The following is a 20,075-nucleotide window of genomic DNA, read 5'->3' as shown; positions in this document are numbered from 1 at the left end:
AAAACACGAGTGATACAGATGAAGTCTCTACTGACACCTCCTCAATCCCATCCTATTCCTTTTCTTATAGTCCTTTATGTTCCTTATAAAGGACTAAATCCATTTATATATCGCCTTTCATTAAAGCTAATATCTTATCACTTATAATATGCATAATGCTTCACTACGCCACCATTTATTAAATACACTGACTTCAGAAATGTTAAAATGTGAAAAACATGTTTTAGAATCCATGAAATACAATATATCTAGAAGAGAAATGAATTTATTTTACATAGATTTTACATAGATTTCATATGTACAATACATAAAGAATCTATAAAATGTACTACATATATAAAAAAACATCTACTTCTGAGTAGCTTTTTCGCATAAATGTGATAATTTTGTAATTTCTTTTTCTTTCTAAAAAGGGATCTGGGAGAGTTTCCCACATCAGCCGCATATAAATTTACCACACTCTTTTTAGGAATATGCACAATATTCCATATACTGGCTGTACCATTGTGCAATATTCCAATATTTCACCATTACTAACGGCGATGGAATAAGCGTGTGCCTGTGTGTATTTTGCTCAGCACAAAATTCCTTAATCAAAGGTATGTGACTTCATTTTCACAGATACTGCCAAACTACACTCCAAAAAGGTGTGAACAATTTATACACTCACTATATGTAATGTATACCTAGTTTTCCTCACTGTTGCCAAAACAATATTACTAATTTTTTTAATATCTGCCAATCCAATGGGAGAAAATCCTATCTGATGGTTCTGCAGAAGGTTCCTTATGTTCTCTATATTTACCCTTTGTCTACCACACATGGCCTGTCTTCTCCTAGTCACCTATTTGTCTTTTAATTATATTTGTGGTTTTGTCTTTGATGACCTAGACATTTCAGATCTTTAAAAGTCAAATTTACTCATCATTTCCCATCTATACCCAAGATTACTCACATGCAGGTAATATTTTCTTCTAACAGTTGACCCATTCTTTGCGAACTCCACTGGGTTCTGGCCTGGCAGTGCTGGGAGGAACATGAGATGTACTCCCACAGGCCACACACTGGAGAATTTCCACACAGCCCACCTCTGAAAAGAGCAGGTGCCAGTCAGTGCTCTGCCAGCCTGTGGGCACTATTTCAGGAAGGACTAGCTAGTTCCCTTCCTTAATCTCTGAGGCAGAAGCCTAACCCATTCCAGGCTATGTGTGCTGACCTGGTCTGCCTGACGTCGTGGCTGAAGACCAGAGACCAAGGACCAGGCCACAGAGAGGCAAGCATCCCACTGTTTATGGCTGAGCCCCTGGGAAGAGTCTGGACGCCTTGTGTGGAAACTGCCAACCCATCCCCCAGCCTCCCTCAGTTGGGGGATGTAACAGAGTGTTTGTGTAACTGCATCCCTGACCTGGTAAAAGCAAACCCCAGAGCACTGGATAACTCTGGAGAATAGATTGTGACAGGCCCAGCTGCCAAAACACAGTCCATGAGACACAGTCTCCTATCCCCAGGGAGCCAAGGGGAAAAGGCTGGCTCTTCTCCCTCCACATTTGCACCATGAGATCAGATCATTCATTCCTCTGTGTCCAGCTCTCCGGTGCTTACAGGATCTCCCTCACTTACTCTATAACCTACTGCTCTCCGCCTGTCTAAGCTTCGCCCTTCAGGCCCTCATGACTCACCCAACTGCCAGAAAGAGGGCCCAGGACAGTTAGGTTCCAAGTTCCCTGACTTCACGCAGTGCTAAGTGAGCTCTGGTTAGTGGCTCCATCGACATGGAGCTGTAGATGGTCGTAGACTGGTAAGAACACACTCTCCACTGCTGTTAGCTCATGATCTACTTAGCAAACAACACAGAACTTAGTGGGCAAGTAAGGTGGTTGTACGGAGTAGGGGCAAATGCAGCCTCTTTTTCTGTGACTTTTCCTTTGCCCCTGGGTTTCTAACTAAGAGCACAGCCAACTGAACTCCGGTGGGGTCTCGCCAGTTTGGGGGTAAAAATAAAGCTGAATTCTTGCCGTGACTTTGTAAAATCCTGGCTTATCTAACAAACTCTGTTTAAAGAGAATATTTATATATGTTAGACATCCCTAGTTGTCGAACTAAATGCAGCATTATCGAGAATTCCTCCCCACCTAAGTGTGGGGGAATGTGTGTGGGGAAGGGTCCATGTTCAAGATCTCTGCTTCTAGCTTTCCAGGGTCTTGGAAAAGTCCATCTCCCAGAAGTGGTGAAGACCTGAGGGGTCTGCTCAAACACATCTGGCACTCAGCAGAATTCGCTGTGAATACCCGGGGAAATCCCACTCCCAACTCAATCCTCTCTCACCCAAAATTATCTTGCATGTCAGAGTTGATCGGCAACTTTATGTTTCTGGATGTAAACAGTTCCTCCTCGTGCTATAACAGCCCCAACCTTCCTGCAAAACACTGAAGCCAAATCCTTAACAGCCTGAAGACAATGCCGGACTTCGCATTCTGTGCTTAAGAGGTACCCTCTCAGGCAGAGCTCGTCCCTTGGCCTATCAAAGCCTCCCAAGGAAGACTCAAATAGAAAGTTCCTTGGCAAGATGACCTAAGTTCCATTCACCGTTGGCCTCCACATCTAGTACAGTTCTTTAAAAATAGGAAATATTTTCTAAATATTTGTTCAATTAATTATATTGGAATTATTTGGGGGATGAATACTTGCCTTCTCAAAGAAGTTCATTTCTAATATATTTAATTATGATAAACTTACACATTTGTTAAAGAAGTCTGTCTCTCCCTATAGCTAATAGCAATATTATCCACCATATACTTCAAATTTAACCAGCCTCAACTTCCCAACCAAAACAAGGAAGGTTGAGAGCCCAGGATGCCATTATACTAAATGGAAATTTTCTATATGCTTGAGATCTGTGCTATCCAATACTAACCACTAACCACATGTGGCTATTTAAATTTTAAAGAAAATTTAAAATTTATTTCCTCAGTCTCACTAGCCACACTGAAGTATTCAACAGCCACACGTGGCTACATAATTGGACAGTGCAGATGTGGCAAATTTCCATCATTCTTTTGGTCGGCATTGCTCAAGGTTCATTATAAACCTTGAAAACTACAAAAATTCTTAGCTTGTAGCCAGTTAAGTATCAGATTATCAAAGTGCCATAATTAAATTGAAAAATACACCGCTCTTTTAATTAAAACAACAAAAAGAAACACTCTCACAGATAAGTAGAGCTTTTATAATAATATATTTATCTCACCACAATGAAAAATTTTTAATGTGGCATATCTCATCTATCTCTGATCACCAAAATTAATATGCTATGCAGAAGGCAATGCATACTTGGAGCTGCATGAATCAATCCTCTCTCTGGACAAATAAAATTTCTGGTTAATTGTCATGCAGGAAACTAATTTTTATATAACTCTTGAGTAGAGTATGTAAACAACTAGAAAATTTTCAACCCAGGGATTTCAAAATGTATGCATACAAAACCAAAATATCTACATCCTCTAAGAGTTCAGAATTTGAAGCTAGGAGAATGGCTGCAATGAATATGTTAAGTAAGTAAATTAGAACAAAAGAAGCCTCTGTGTGGGGCATACCCCCCTCTCACTCCCCATTAAATGCCAACATTCCTTAACAGATAAAATACACACATGAGGAGTTAAGAGAAAAGGGATCTTCCATTTCTATTATACATTTCTAAGAACATTGAGACTTCAAGGTAAAAGTCCCAGATAGTAAAGTTATAGCACAGCAATAGAAAAGTTTTCCCCCCACAGTGAATCAATGAGAGGGATAATAAACACACAATGAGAAATAACTCAAAAACCTAGGTGGATAATGATAGAGAGAAGGGGAAGCCTGGAGGTAAAAGACAAAGATAATAACTTACCCAGGAGTGTCAAGGTGTAAAGTAGTATATTAGAGTCTGAATTTCACTCATTTTTATTAAATGTTTGTGATGTTCTTTTCTCATCGGGCTGTCCACCACACTGTCTTATAAATGGAGCTTTAATTACCTACGGTCATTCCTAGTTTCGTACTGACATGTGCCCTACCTTAAGTTGTCTCCAATCAAACAGGTCAGAAACAACTGGGTCACAAACAACTCGACTTTGTTTAGGCTCAACTGTCTGCTGGATCCTAAGGCCTAAGACTTCCTACTAATAGAAAGGTCAAAGGAAATACATCCCTAAATACTGCCAGGAGGGCAGCTGGAAATATTAGGTAGGGCAGCCAACAATCAGGAGCTCAGTGATGTCACCCTTTCCCCCTCCACACCATCTCGCAGTCCTAAAATGGCGAACGTCCTTTTATACCTGACTCCAGTGTCCTGAAGAGCTATTTATCATCATGAAATCAAACTGTATTTTCTCCTTTGAGAACATACATGTTCTGTGACAAGAAATTTTAGACCGTGGTGGGTAGACCCATAGTGGGCTCACATACCAACCTTGACTTTACTGGAAAATTTTAAGTGGTAAAAATTTCATCAAAGCAAGAGAGGAACAAATGAGAAAACTTTTCACTTCCATTTTACGCATCCACTATTTCAATTCCATTGCCAACTGTTTATAATCTTTTTTATAAACTCTCAGGACCTCAAGAGAAAACAGTGCATGAGTCACTCTCCCAGTAGCATATAAATGATGAAGAACACATTACCATATGCACACTATCATTCATTGAAATTTTCATTTAGCTGTTTTTAATAACGAAAACCCTTATGATCATCAAAAGTATATTATAAGCATATTACAGATTCTGGTACAGATTTCTTAAAATTCAGAAGAAAGTATGTAGACCAAGAAAGCATTAACAGAAAAAAGGTTTAAAGGGTTTAAAACATTAAAAACAAAATGTTTTAACTAGAATTTATCAGATTTACTAAAAAACTTCCTTAATGAAACATTAGGGAAGAAATTAACTTTTTAAACAAAGACAATTTTTAAAAGTAAGCATTGTTACAAAATGTTTATCTAACAGAATCCAGGCATGCTGGTTACAGCATCTCTACTGACATACCTAAAAACCCGCAAATTACTATGAAATAGGTCTGAAAACATGTGGCCTATGTAGAAAAAGTCTTTAACAAAGAAAGGCTTCTTTCTAAATTAGTATTCACAAAGTGGAACAACTTGTTATAGATGCACAGCATTAGTCTCATTCAGTAATACCTTTACTAACAAGAGAATATATCCGAATATCACACTTCTTTTTTTACAAAACGTAATTATCAGAGACTAGAATTGAGAGGCATAGGGAAATCAGATAAGATGATGGGTGCAGAATGAGATTATCATTAAATATTAACTAAAAGTGAAACATGCAAGGAAATATAAAATATGCATCAGATAGATTTAGGATGAGGTTAAGGAAAACAGGCAGTGAGCCAGAGTAACTCAACAGTAAGATGAGAAATAAGAATTTTGGTTCATACAGAGAAGGGACAGAGCTCCAGGCTCTAAGTGAAGTGAAGAGGAGGATCCTGACTCCTGCAGCTCCGGCAGACACATCCAGTACAGAGCTCAACCTCAGGCAAAGGGGGCAGGGAGGGGAGTGAAGGTTCTTTCTGACCCTATTCTCCCATCCCATGTCACCCACCAAGGGTCTATATTAAGACTGCTTTCCAGGTCAACCTCACAGCAGGAAGCCTGGTGTGACAGGAGGGCCTCTGGTGTCTAAAACTCTACCTCTACCTGTGTGCTACCTAGAATATGCTGGCAACATAGGGTTTAACATGTAAATTCTGCCTAACATACAATTGTTTTGGGCATAGTCAATTAATCAAAAGTATCAGTGAATAATGTCAGATGCTCATGTTTGTGTAGAAGGAAAAAAGGCAGAGAAAAAACATGTGGGGTGTTTCAGAAGGCAAAAGCAGGAAGCTAAGGGCAGTGGAAAGGCCTCTATTAAGTGATACACAGCTACAGGCCAGCCAGCACCTCATTTTATACTGGTTTATCTTAGTTAATCCTCACGATAACCCAATGGCTGAAATGGAACAAGTCAATTGAGAGCAGCTCTGATGCGTACATACCCCAAAATTTGGAAAACTAACACTGGCCAGTGAGTCAAATTATAAAACAAGTGAAATCAGAGATACACAGTCTCTTTAAAAAATCCGAGTTAGATTTGCCTGAAGACTCAGCAATTCTACTCCTAGGTATGTTCTAGGAGAATATAGGTATATTGCAAGAGATATGAAAAACCTGTATCTACCCAAAAACTTACACAAATGTTCACAGCAGCATTATTCCAAATAATCAGAAAGAACAAACAATGTCCACCAACTTATAAATGGATAAACAAAATATGGTATATCCATAAACTGGTACATTACTTGGCAAATTTAAAAAAATGAAGTACTGATACTTGAATGAACTTGAAAACATTATCCTAAGTAAAGGAAGCCAGACACACAAAAAAGGCCATATACTATATGATTCCATTTAAATGAAATATCCAGAATAGACAACTCCATAGAAACAGAAAGTAGTCTAGTGGCTGCTACCGGCTAAGGGCATCAGGGAATGGGCAGTAAGTACTAATATGTATAGCGTTTCATTTGGGGGTAATGAAAATATTCTAGAATGAGGTAGTGGTAAAGAATGCATGAGTTTGTGAATATACTGAAATGAGAACAAATGAATTGTACACCTTAAATAGGTGAATTTTATGATATGCGTATTATACGTCAATTTAAAAAAATTTTTTTCCTGAAGACAATGATATATCCATCCAAAGACTGTCTTTTGGAAAGGGAGAATTGTCAGCAACAAAAGCTCAGAAAGGGGGAAAAAACAAAAATGGCACTGTCTAGATGAGAAGAAGCTTCATTGGCAGAGGGATAGGAACACTGGGCTCAGTCCTCCTAGTTTTCTGAGCAGCGTGAACACTACAGAATTAACCCCGGGCTGCTGTAGACAGAGTCCCTAGAGCTGGTTAACACTGTAGACCTAAGATCCCCTGTCAAAATCCCACACACTAAGCAGCTCCACGGAGTTCTGCTTTCAGTATGCGCCACTGATCCGATGTCACTTATTTCTCATTCTAAATCATCAATAGTTTAATAATTATTTTGTACAATTTATAATTAAATAAATTACTATTCGCTATTATTAAATTACTATTAAAATTAAATTAGCCACCGTTCAATCTTTCTAAGCCCAGTCAAGGTAGCCCCATTCTCAAGAGATGACTCACTTCCATATTTTTAGACCAATGAGAATATGGCAAATCTAGGGTAACAACCATTCTAGTTTTCCTAAGACTGTCCAGATTATAGCACTGACAGCCCTATGTCCTGGGAAATCTCTCAGTCTCAGGCAAACCAGAACAGTTAGTCACTCTAGATAAGACCTCCAAGTTGGTAACTATATCAAGATAATGATGCCCTAACAAGGGGAGATATTATGTAGATTGACGAAATGCAAACTTATTCCCACCACCTCTTCCTTTACCTTCTAACCAAAGAGAATGGAAAGCTAAATTCTTGACTTCTCACACTACTGGCAGCTAGTGACCATGTGACTCATCTCAAGGCAATGAAACATAAGCAGAAACCCCTGGAGGGTAGGTATAGGGCTGCCTCATTTCCTGAATAAAAAGACAAAGGCTCACCAGGAGAAAGCTTTTGCTGTTACTCTTGGCCCTTTCCCTCTTTTACCTACTGGAACAAAGAAGTGATGCCTAGACATGAAGAAGCGATTTTATGAGAAATTGAGAAGAAAATGACGAAGGCCTCTGTGCTAAGGATGGTGAAGAAAAAGATGTAGAGACCCTGAGTGCTGATGGTGTTGTGACATCAAGGGTAGCTGGCTGTATCAGCCTTGGACTGCCTGCCCCTGACTGCTGCCAGAGACAAAGAACCGTACCACTGAAGTTCTCCATTGTTTGAGTTGAACATATCCCTAACTTCTATTATCTGTGAAACTTCTTAAGAAACAGCCAGCAGGCCACTCCAGGGTTAAAAGCAGTCATGGGAAACAACTTAAAAAGAGTAAATTGTTCTCATTTTTTTATAGCAGGTATATATGTTTTACAAAAAAAAAGTTCAAGGATGGTGTAAGGCTTGGGTCAGACACAGGATAGGGATGTTGTTGGGTATATAACTAGGTTATTTTTTTAAAGCTGAAAGGTTAATAGTTAGTTTTCCAGACTGGGAAATAGGTGTAAATGTCAAGTTTACAACATCAGAATAACCTCTTCAAAATGTCATGCAGCTTTCTTGGAGATAGTCTGTTTTCAATTAATAAATGCTTTTTCTTTTAAAGTTTCAATAGATAGTAATCTTTCCACTTCAGAGATGAGAAAACTAAGGCTTAGAGATGAAATAAAAAGCCCAAAGGCACATAGTTAAAAGGTAGAGGAGCCCGTATTCAAACCCAGCACCAGCTCAAAGGCTCTCTCTGCCTCTGCCCCAGGGATGTGGGGAATGGACTAGGGTACCTTGATAAATGCACCACTTTGTCTAAATGAGAAGACAAGTTGAGGCTCTTCATAATGGCACATAAAACTTCATCGTAATTTCTTTAAATAAACTTTTTTATACAACTACCACTTACAGGGAATAAAATGAGAAGTAAAATTGCTCAGAATACCCAGTAATATGAAGAACAGGCCCACTTTCTGGGTTAATCTGTGAAAGTCAGTATTCCGAGAAGCCTGTCCTCTTCTCTGCCATACTGTCCCTCAGACTTCTCTCTCTCATCCCACACAACTTCGTTTAGAAATGCCTCAATGCTTCAATCGGACCTCTCAGCCCTCGTGGACACTGCTCTACACCCAAGACCACGGTTCTTCCTTACTTCTATTAGCGCATCACTCTCTGCATCCAGTCTCTTTATCCCACAATCTACGTTTCACACTTTCACCTGTTGTGTATTTAAAATATAAATCTTTCCTCCTCTGCTCAAAAGCCTACCTACAGACTAAGTCCAAATTTCTTTACTGGACACAACTCTACCATCTTCACAGCTTCATCTTCCATCACACTTCCTCTACTCTGAGCCATACGCTCTGGCCATCTGCTACTTACCCACTGCCCAAACATGCAATCTGGATCACACCTCCGACACTCTGGGCTCACTATTCACTCTTTCTATAATGCCTTCTCCACTTTGGGGCTGTCTGGTATACAATGACACTATCTCGACCTAAAGTTCTTCCCTCTGCAAAGCCTTCCCCAGGAAAACAAATGTCTCCTCCTTTGAGCTCTCAAGGCCAATTACTCAGCATATAATGTTAGCATTAGTTGTATGGTTACTGATGCACCCCACTAGAGTCTCCATGTACTATACCCATAATAGGTACTCAGTAAATGAATGAGTATGAAATATTTGATGAGTGAACCCCATTAATTCTTGAGTTTCATAAGGGAAAGAGTGATGTATTACTTATTTCTGTATTCCGAACACCAGCAAATCTGAGCTGCCCTAAAAATGTTTGCTAAGCTCAATATCATCACAACTCCTTACAAAAATGTCTCCATTGAGTTGCGATTTAATGCCATTCCTTTCGGTGAACTGAGAAATGAGAAACGTCTCTTGGACATATTTGGACAGGGGTTTAATATCATTCAGAAAAACTTCATTTCGATACAAGTATTTCTGATTTTTTTGGTTTGCTTTTTGCTTTTGTTTTAGCAAAGAGAAGCGATTTTATTAAGTAGGCAGAGTAAAGTAACTTGGAAGAAAGTCCAAGTGGACACCTCAATAGAGAACTGAGGACCCCGAGAAGTTGAGGGTTGGGGTTTTTATATGGGCTATAGGATTTCTTTGTTCTCCTTCTGTCACTCCCATCTCGAATGGCACGAATTCCCTGCTCTTTCCCCAGGCCCTCCTACTCCAAGCTGGGGCATGCGTAGCATCTGTCCCTAGATGGGAATTCATATGCCTCCACCTTGAAGATTTTTGAGGGTAGGGGCATTTTCAGTTAACTAATTTTGCCCATACCAGTCAAAGTTTCTGATTTATTTTTAATTTTCTTTTTCTATAACCAGCATGCATTATTTTTACACCAGGTATTTATTTCCCTTTAGGGGGAGAAGAGAGAAAAGAGTGGGAGAAAAAAGATTGTCAGTGTCATTACTCATTGTTGATTATACAGGATTAGAATCCAAAATAAATAACCCTTAAATTCAGAAAAAGCAAGAAAAAAAATTCTCTTTCCTCAAACTTCTATGCTTCCACACCTGACAATGAGAATCTTATAAACCAAACTTTCTCTTTTTTTTCCTTGGCTTCCATAATGTTTAAAACAAAATTATTCATTCTAGACATAGAGTTTATCTGTTCTTTCATCTTAATTATTTTTGATTCTTTGAAAAAAGATTAGTATATTAAATATATTTTAATAACCTAAGTGACTTAAAATCATTTTTGGATGCTGGCATTAATATAACTACCATCTATAATAGCTGAAATTAGACAGAGCCACTTTCCACAGCACCAAAACTGCAGTAAAGACTTTAATAAAACTATATGTCTCCCCGATCTTGGCAAAGTCATCTGCCTTTTCTAAATTATTTCGATGCAGTTTAACAAGCTTTTTATTTCAACTAGGATCTTTAAACCATCACGTATTCAAGCATCATTAAAAATCTTCTTTTGTAAAGCATCAGATTGTCCACAGTGACACACAAAATCTTAGCTTGACATTATTCTGCTCCCAGAAACCCTTGTTGGCTGGCTAAATTTTACCCTAAATAAAGGTCTACTTAAATTGAGAAATAATTCTATCTAACTACCAAAGCAAATAATTCAAAATAAAATTTTGCCTTAGTACTTGGAGACTAGCTTTTAAAAAAATGTCTTTGTACGAAAAAAAGTAATGCAGGCCACAAAGAAAGAGCACTTAGATGTATCTTCCACATTCCATACATAACAAAGCAGACATGCTCCTAAGAAGTCGAAGCCTATTTTTCTATCACCATCACAAAAAGAAATGTGGTATACATTTACATTTTCAGAGCTCTTCAAATAATGGGCAATGTTGACATGAAGTTGCAAGTATAAATATTTGTTCCCTTCTTGGTTTATAAGTTTCATGATGATAAAATTCTGTATATAGAACCACTAATTAAAAAGGAATCTATTTGCCTTGCAGTATGCTTGAGGTTGTACGTTTATTTGAGATTAATAAAATGGTGCCTACTAGAAAGGAATGAGAATTAGGATTTTGAATTTTATTGGTTTAACAAGTTTCACCTGGGAAGGAAAGGAGATTTCATAATCTAGTAACAAGGTCCTCTCAGTTTTAATATGCTGCTCAGAAGACTAGCTAAACAAAATCTATTATCACATAGCACATAGAGATGAACAGCCACTACTACTACTGTTTACTTCTATACTAATCTGGAATCTAGAACTTAAGCCTGAATTGATTTCTTATAATAAGCACTACTGCCACAAACTAATAGTTATTGAGTGCTTATGTGCCAGCGACTGTTTGAAGCACCCTGTATATTAACTAATTTACTTTACCAAACAGCTCTGTGAAGTGAGTACTATTATCTTCAATTTATCAAATAAAAAATAAAAAAATTTAAAAGCACATACATCTCACACGGAGAAGTAACTTCACAAGATAAGTAACTTAACTTTCTACTTATTAATAGTTCCGAGACTCAAAAACAAAGTCAACTCCACAGAAATTGATACTGGGCCCTTCCTAACCCCTCCACAAAACATCTCAAGGCTCCCACACGGCTTCCCTCCTTTCTCACTGATGCTCACTATTGCCTTGAACAGTGCCTGGCACACAGCAGGCACTCAATTTTTGTTGACTTCAAGACTGGACATAGATGACTATGAAGGCAACTAAGAAAGACTGACTTATAGCTCATCAATTATCAGAGAAATAAACAACACAGGACAACCCACAGTAGCCACCCAAGTGAGTTTATCTTGTGCTTTCTTATTCCCAGGGGGACTGCAAGACTCTGTTTCCAATAATCCTGTGCATGGCTTTCCAACTTTTGATGGTAACTCAAAGTAAAAAATACATTTTACATCATGACCTAGAATATACATATGTGTATATTTAACTAAAACAGAAATTTCATGAAGCATTACATAACCTTTCTACATGGCATATGCTATGATATTTTTATTGCCTTTTTTTTTTTTTCTTTATTGCTGGTAGCAACCTACTACACTGATTTTCCAACCAACTAATTGTAGAATCAATGAAGTTTAACAAACACTAGTCCTGTGCCTACGCATTTGGTTTTCTGGATAAAGAAAGTAAAACTTCTGATAACTTCAAATGAGTCACTTCAAATCTCTGACCCTCATCTCACCTATAAAATAAATCCCTGTGTTATCTAGTCATAGAGTGGCTGACTTGAGTAGAACAGATAGGGGGTGAGAACACCTTGGGAAGAAGATTCCATTGGAATTAGTCTGTAACCATCGGTGTACTGCAGAGGGCAACTTTTATCTCCTCTTCCCTTTGGCCACCACATCCTATCCATCAGCAAGTTCCATTAGTTCTACCTCCAAAACACAATTCAGATCTGTCTTTTCTCCACTGTCTCTGTTCTATCCCAGTCCATGCCGCCACCATCCCAACAGCCTCCTCCCAGGCCTGCCTGACTCTCCTCTAGCCCCCAATAACTGCTCCCACACACAGTAGCCTCAGTAACTTTTAAAGTTTTACCTTGAAAAAATTTCAAACCTACAGAAAAGTTGCAAGAATATTACAATAAACACCCATATGCTCTCAATGATTTGCTACCTTTTATTTCTCTTTTTTTCTGAACCATTTGAGAAGCTGCAAAGATCACGACCCTTCACCCCCTCTTAATGGAAAGGACACTCTTTCATAGCTACGGTGGGTTATCAAATTCAGGAAATTTAACATTGATATAATACTATTATCTAATATTCAGTCCACATTCAAATTTTGCCATCTATCCCAATACTGTCCTTTATAGGAACTATTTCTTCCAGAGCACAATTCAGGATTAGACATTTCCTTTAGTTGTCATGTCTCTCAGTGATTTCAAAAAAATCACTGTGCTGTGGTTCTACAATTTTGAACTCTCTGCTGCTCCTTCCCTGGTTCTCTCTGCTATAGCCACTGGAGCTGCCCTCATCTTCCTCAAAGGTCCTGGACTTTTCCTCACTGAGCCCTTCAGCTATCCCCACAGCTGACCCCTTCTCAATCTTTCATCTCTTCTCAGGAACTTTCCAGAGCACAATATCTACAGCTGACTTCTTGGTCTTTCTCTGTCTCACTTCACTCTTAATTTCTTTCATGTCACTTAAAAGAGTCTGTAATTACCCTGTTGGTTTATTTATTTATTATCGCCAGTAGAATATAAACTCCATCAAAGTAGGGGTGTCTCTGAGAACAGGGCCTGGCTCAGAATAGGCACTCAGTAAATATTTTTGAATAAATAAATGAAAGAATTAATAAATAAACTACCATAAATAAAAAGTGGTCATATCAATTACATCAGTGTAAGCCTGCACACCAAGAGGTACAAGTCTTCTTAAGGCTTCTCCTCTTTTATGGAACAGTACAGATTGTGGCATAGGCAGGTGCATTTAACATTAACACTTACTCTAAGGTAACGCTGCGAAGGTTACCAAGATGTATAAGAACAAGATGGTTTAGCATGCCAGAACAAGGTAGTTAAGAGTGCTAGAAAGGCACATATTCTCATCTCGAAAGAGAAAGTCCACAGTGTTATAGAGAAAGGACTGGTTCTGAGAAGAAGAGAAAGAAGGCTTTTGATTGCCATCTATATGGCCCTAACTCTCTCTGAGCCTCAAGTTCCTCCTATGTTTAATAAGGATAATGCCTACCCCTTAGCCCATATAAGAGTAGATGGCAGGCCCTTTAAAACTGAAAGGAAAATAGGCTCCTGAATAGAAGGAGGAGGAAGTAAACTGTGGCACACAACTGAGCCACCATAAACTATTCTTTTCTAACAATAACCTAAGTGAAATGCCCAGCATTGTGTCTGGCACCGACTAGGCACTCAATAGTTTCCTTCTTACGCCTGTTCAGCCCTATCTGGATTTAGAGCAGAGAGCAGCTCAAAATATGCGAGTAGATGCTAACAGAACCTTAAAGACAAAAGCTGGTTCTAGGCACGTGGGCTACCATCCTTGCAGCAGCTGGAGGAGAAGATGCACAACTACCTGTGAGGATGCTCCAGACAGAATTCAAGCACAAGCTCAGCTTCATGACCCATAAGGTCTCTTTCAACTCTGAGATTCTATCATTTTTAAAACTGAATTAAGTATGTCCCTATGGTAGGCAGTGTGGATGATATAAATAAGTTTAAGACAGGCTCTATCTCCAAGGAACTTAACAACCAGCCTTGAATGTCAAAGCCCACAGAATTGAAGAGTTACAGATAGTACTCAATGAGCAAGGTAGACAATAAAGATCATAATGCTATAGAGGTCCAGAGGAGGAGAAATTACTAGAGACTAGGAGACTATCAAAGAAGAGGTGAAAAGTCAGCTAGGAGGTGATAGCTGTGTAACATATGGCTACTTAAGGCGTGTATCCTCTGCTAATTAACGTTAGTGGTAGTTTTCCTCTTGTGCTGCTGGTTCTGGCCTTGACTTGACACACACAGCCATGTAATGACATCTCCAGGACAGGAGGCATATCTAATTATTGCTTTAATGTCCACCACAGGCTCCAAAAGCATATGGTTACTTGGCAAACATTTTGCTACACAGGGCAAGATGGCACAGGATAGTGCAAAGGAAACAGGAAGGACTGCCGAAGAATACCTTATAGGAGCTGGAGGAGAGGGGTGAGCTTACAGGAGAAACAAGACTCCAGGAGCAGAGTGTACACAGAACAAAGACTGCAGAATTAAAGAGGGGAGTGATTACAGAGATTAACTCCAGTTTCCATTTGCTCTCCAAGGACTCAAAGGCAAATCTTCTAATCCTAAATACAAAACTAGTTTTTAAAATGTCAGAGATTAAAAACAAATTTTGTTTTTATTTGACTCTTTCTACTTGTTTCCATCTGCAGATGTCTACATACATCTTAGTAAGATTTTTATAACACCAGGCAGTTGGCTTTCTTATACATCTAAAGTATTTAATTTTAGACCTTCCTAATAATCGCTGTATGTCCCACAGGGTTATGTATAACACACGGTCTCTTCTTTTAACCAAATTCTAGCCTCAGACATCGTTACTACAGACATTTGTATTGTTTGTTTCATTAGCTCACAAAATTGTTTCACAGAAGAGAAATGGCAATTAAAATGATCTTTTTCAAAAGATAATTTATGTTTAAACAAGCAAAATGAAAATGAAATGATTAAATGGATCTATCTGAAGTTAGCTAATATCTGGTTGGGAGAGTCACTGGTCATTATTAGATTCTTGTTGCCACACATCCTAGACAGAGCTATGGAGTAGCCCAAGCCACTCAACTCTAAAGTGCAAACCAAGGTCTGCAATTTCAATAACCTGCCCTTAGGACTTTCAACTTTGGTCTCATGTTTAAAATCTCTGTATATTACCTCTGACACAAGATCAGAACATGATCATGCAAAAACCCTCCAATGTGGTAAAAACCTGTTCAACTGCTTCTGGACAGATTGTGTGTTTCTGCAATAGAGTAACAAATGGAAACTTAATTTTAGCTAGAGTAACTAATGGAAACTTAATTTTAGCTAATAAATAACATAACTACTTGCACTAATTCAACAGAGGTGAGCAAAAAGATAAGGTCTCTGTCTTTGTGGAGCTTTTCCGCCTAGAGGGGACAACTAAAGTTCAAAAATAACCCGACAAATAAATATATAATTATAGACTGTAATAAATTCTAATAAAAAATATAGAGTGCTTTGTTGGAATTACTAAAGGGATTTATTTTCATTGGGGGTTCAAAGAAATCAGGAAAAGTCTTTTTAGAGAATGACATTTAAAATGGAAAATATTTATGAAATAATATGTTTTTAAAAACAGAATAGACAGCTGCAGACATGCTTTATAGTTATGTATTATATGCTTTAATCTATATGCCTTATAGATTATAGCTGTATAAAGAGACAGAGACAAATCTAGAAAAGAAAAACAAAAAGAGTTGTTAGCATAATAAGATTATATATAAAGTGTTCATACTTCAAAATTTTTCTTTAATGTTGTTATATTCTTTTTACAAGCATAGAGTCTGAAGTCCTAAAGGAGAACTTTTAGTTTACTCTTATGCTTGACCAAAAGACTGTGGCTTAGTAATGAGTCTGATCATCATTAAAATAGCAGCACAGCAGAATGGAGCATGAGCCTTGGAGGCCGAGAGCCCTGGACTCCAATATGGTCCAGGCACTAATTAGCTGTGTGATATTGGACGAGTTACTTAGCCGCCCTGGGAGGCAGTTTTATCATCTCTGAGATGGAGCTAATAAGACCTGCCTCATAAAGTTGTGAGGATAAAATGAAAGAGCATATGTGAAGGGCCAAATCCAGTGGTCAGCATAAATGTGCTTAATAAATGTAGGCAGACATCATGATTATTACTAGCATATAAATCTGGATGAAAAAAAAGTAGGCTTTGAATCAAAAGTCTCCTGGGTACAACAGATGACCAAACTAGAGAAATCAGATGGCTCCTCATCAATCACTGTTAAATGACTTCTCTCTGACATTAAGCAAATCAACTAGTGGCTACAGTCATTTTCAGAGGCCACCTACAATGTACACAGAGTAAAACCAAAAAGATCAGTCCAAGAAAAATTCTCCTAAGGGAGAAATGAGCCACACAATTTTGGCAATTTACTGAAAACAATTAAGAACCCCTTTATTAAAAATGAAGCCTCCTAAAACAATTACCAGAAATTAAGGTAGAATCCATATAACGATATGGCAGATTCTAAACAAAATAGCCCTACAAACAAAAATTATACAGTTGGAATTTGCCAAGAGATGATAGCACTAAGGCATGCTTTTAGTTTCCAGAATATTTGTAAAAATAAACTAAGAAAACAATGACTCCATTAATTTGTCATGCATTTTCAAACACAGACTCTGCCATAAAATTAGAATGCTTCTAACATCAAATATTATGATAGGATATTTTCTTCAACTTAAAACATTAGGTAAAAAAAATTTCAAGCATTCATCCAAACACTCAATAAACCATTGCTATAAAAATCATTTAGTTAATTGAGTAAAAAGTAAAAATGTTTTTGTTCATTCACTTCTATCAGAGCAGAAAACTGTCAAAAGAGGAAGAAGGCTTTCTCTATTGCTTTGTTGAATACCTGGATTAGACTGACCACCCTTTAATAGTCTTTGTGTACTTCAAAACCCAAACCAAGCCACACAGAGCAGCTGCTCACTGACCAACTGGTCTGCAGAATTCAATGAACGACAAAAGGTTACCTTAATTCAATAAGATAATCAGCACACATTTACCCACCACCCAGAGTCTAACCATCTGCAAGGCGGCAGAGCCAAATGCCTATAAAACAACTGGCAGCATGCAGACATGTCCTCGTGTCCCTCATGTCAATGAAATTTCTCTCTCTTAGCAACAGCTAAAAAGAAGCTGAACTTTCAGAAATTTTCAAGATATCATCATTCGACAACTTGTTAGTAAGTTATTTTGAGTACCACTGAGATTTCCAGGCCAGATGGGTAATATGTTTTATTCAATTAAGTCTTGTTCTCGGATAACAAAATATAAGACAGGCACGATCTGGATCCTTTCATTGTTCAAGAGGCAAAGCGACCTACTGGCTTCCAAATAAAAACAGGAACAATACAGCAGGAAAGAAAAGAGAAAAAGGAAAGGGGAAAAAAAGCAAAAACCCAACTACAAAAGCAACTGCAGAGCAAGAAACCAGTAACCATTTATATTGCAAAATCTGACATCTGCCTTAGGCCAGGATACCATTCAGCTAAACGTGCATCTGCAGTGATCAAAACTACAAAATGTTGATGACGACAACGACGACGACGATGATGATGATGACAATAATTCAACATTGAAGGTTTTAAAAAAAAAGACATCTGCACTGTAAACAGAATTCAATATAGACTTTTTTTCTAACACATTACACTTAAATCAATGTGTGCAGTATTTCCCAAAGTGTGGGATTCAAGTTTTGTGGTGAGACCAGAGATGATTTGAGGTGATCTGAAAAAGAGTGTGAAAGCTGTTCCCTTTTCAGTTTCTCTCCTACCTTCCCATTAAGTCAAGGAGAAAGTCTCAGTTTGATGCTAATATGTCTTTAACACCTTACTAATGTTTGCTATCTTCTTCTGAGAGAGCAGGCCTCAGGCTCAGAACCTTGGCAGATAACAATATCCTGTCACACTTTAATATAACTTTTTTTAATAGTAACTTTACAGTTATTTTCTATTTTTCACAAAGAATACTTGTTTTCCACTATGGTGATGATACAGTTTCCTTCTCAGTAGATCTATTAAAGCAGTGAGGCAATTTAATTTTTAAGGAGTATTCTAATGATTTATTTTTCCAAATTTACATTTTGAAAATTTCAAGGCTACAGAAAAGTTGAAGTAGTACAATGAATGCTTGTATATCCTTCACCTGAATTCACCAATTGTTAACATTTATGCCTCAGATCTTTCTCCACCTGTATCTATCTATACTCATCTATATTTGTACATATACAATTTTGGTTTCGGATGTTGCTTAACTATTTGAAAGTAAGCTGCAGCAGCATGACATGCCATCATTAAATACTTCAGGAGGCATTTGCTAACTCATAAAGACATAATTTTAGATAACCAAAATGCATTCATCATATGAAGAACATTAATATTAATGCTTTAATTTCCCCTAATATCTGATCCAAATTCAAATGTGTCTAATTATTTTCCCCAATTTCTGGTACAGAATCCAACCAAGGTTCACACATGACATTTGGTTGCTATGTCTTTTTAGTAAGACAATCAAAAAGAAAACAATTAATATAGACATAGGAAACCAGCAAAAATTGTGATGGAGGCACACTTTGATTTGAAAAATACTAAGCTAACCAAGGGTTTGAGGGGAGTAGGGGGGAAGTAATCTAAATAATTAATAAAGAAAAAGAAAAACCCTCTGCTATTAAATTAAATGTATATTTATAGCACACAAAGCTATTAAGGAAAACATTTAAGACCTTCTCTTTTTTAAAGGGACTAAAAAAAGGACAGAGTAAGTCCAAAGATCACTGTCAGACTGTATAGTTATATACCAAAATGTGCTTCATTAAAAATTCCAGAGCTGTTATGTACTCAAAATAACTAGTTCATCTCTTTTATTAAACAGGCGCTGTGCTCGGTCTTAAATGCGTTATCTCATTAAATCCTAATTGACAGCCCCAAGAAGAATATTTTATTACTCCTATTTTACAGATGAGATGACTAAGACTAAGAATTTGTACAGGCCTTTGTTTTCTTTTAGAACTTTTTCAAAAAGAATGTACTTATACATTTCTTACATATCTGGAAAAAAAGTCATAAGAAAAAATACAAAAAGGATAAATCTGTTTTTGTTAAAATATGCATACAAACATCTGTATGAAATTTATTTACAAGTGCTTTAAAAGGGCTTAGAAGAATACATACAAATCACTGTCTCTGGAAAGCTGTTTTAAGGAAAGAACAGGCAGGGCCAATGAAGTATAACTTTTGCTTTTTACTTTGTACGTTTAAATTTTTGACATTAGATATGTATTACTTTTATAACTTCTTAAAAGTCAAAAAGTGCAACTTTTAAACTTAAAATGCCCATATTCTTTCATTCATACTATATTGCCGCCAGTATGTTTCAAGTATTATCATCCCCCTGCCATCAGACATACTTGGTTTTAATTTAATGATTAAAAAAAAAACACTTAAATTATTTTAGTAAAAAATTATATTGTTACAATAATAATTTGGTATACCATGCATTAGAATATATTACATTTTAGGTTATAAAACCTAATATTGTGCTTTATCTCTCTTGCACGAGGTTGTGTTCTTCTCCCTCCTTCCTCTCTTCGCCATCCCATCACACACACACACACAGTCCCCTTAATCCGAGCATAACAAAAGGATGGCACCAGGAAATAAGCTTACTAATAAGAACAC

The 20,075-nt window shown here is 37.4% G+C and overlaps 1 protein-coding gene across 1 annotated transcript in view; it reads right to left on the bottom strand.

The window, feature by feature from the left end:
- The window catches only part of KAT6B (lysine acetyltransferase 6B), a 165,489-nt gene that overhangs the window by 115,155 nt on the left and 30,259 nt on the right, over positions 1–20,075 (bottom strand).

Source organism: Pteropus medius, unplaced genomic scaffold (genome assembly GCF_902729225.1).
Source record: "Pteropus medius unplaced genomic scaffold, Ma_sr-lr_union100, whole genome shotgun sequence".
Lineage (NCBI taxonomy): Eukaryota > Metazoa > Chordata > Mammalia > Chiroptera > Pteropodidae > Pteropus > Pteropus medius.
Note: the sequence above shows the minus strand (reverse complement) of the source record. Positions and strands in the feature narration are given on the sequence as shown.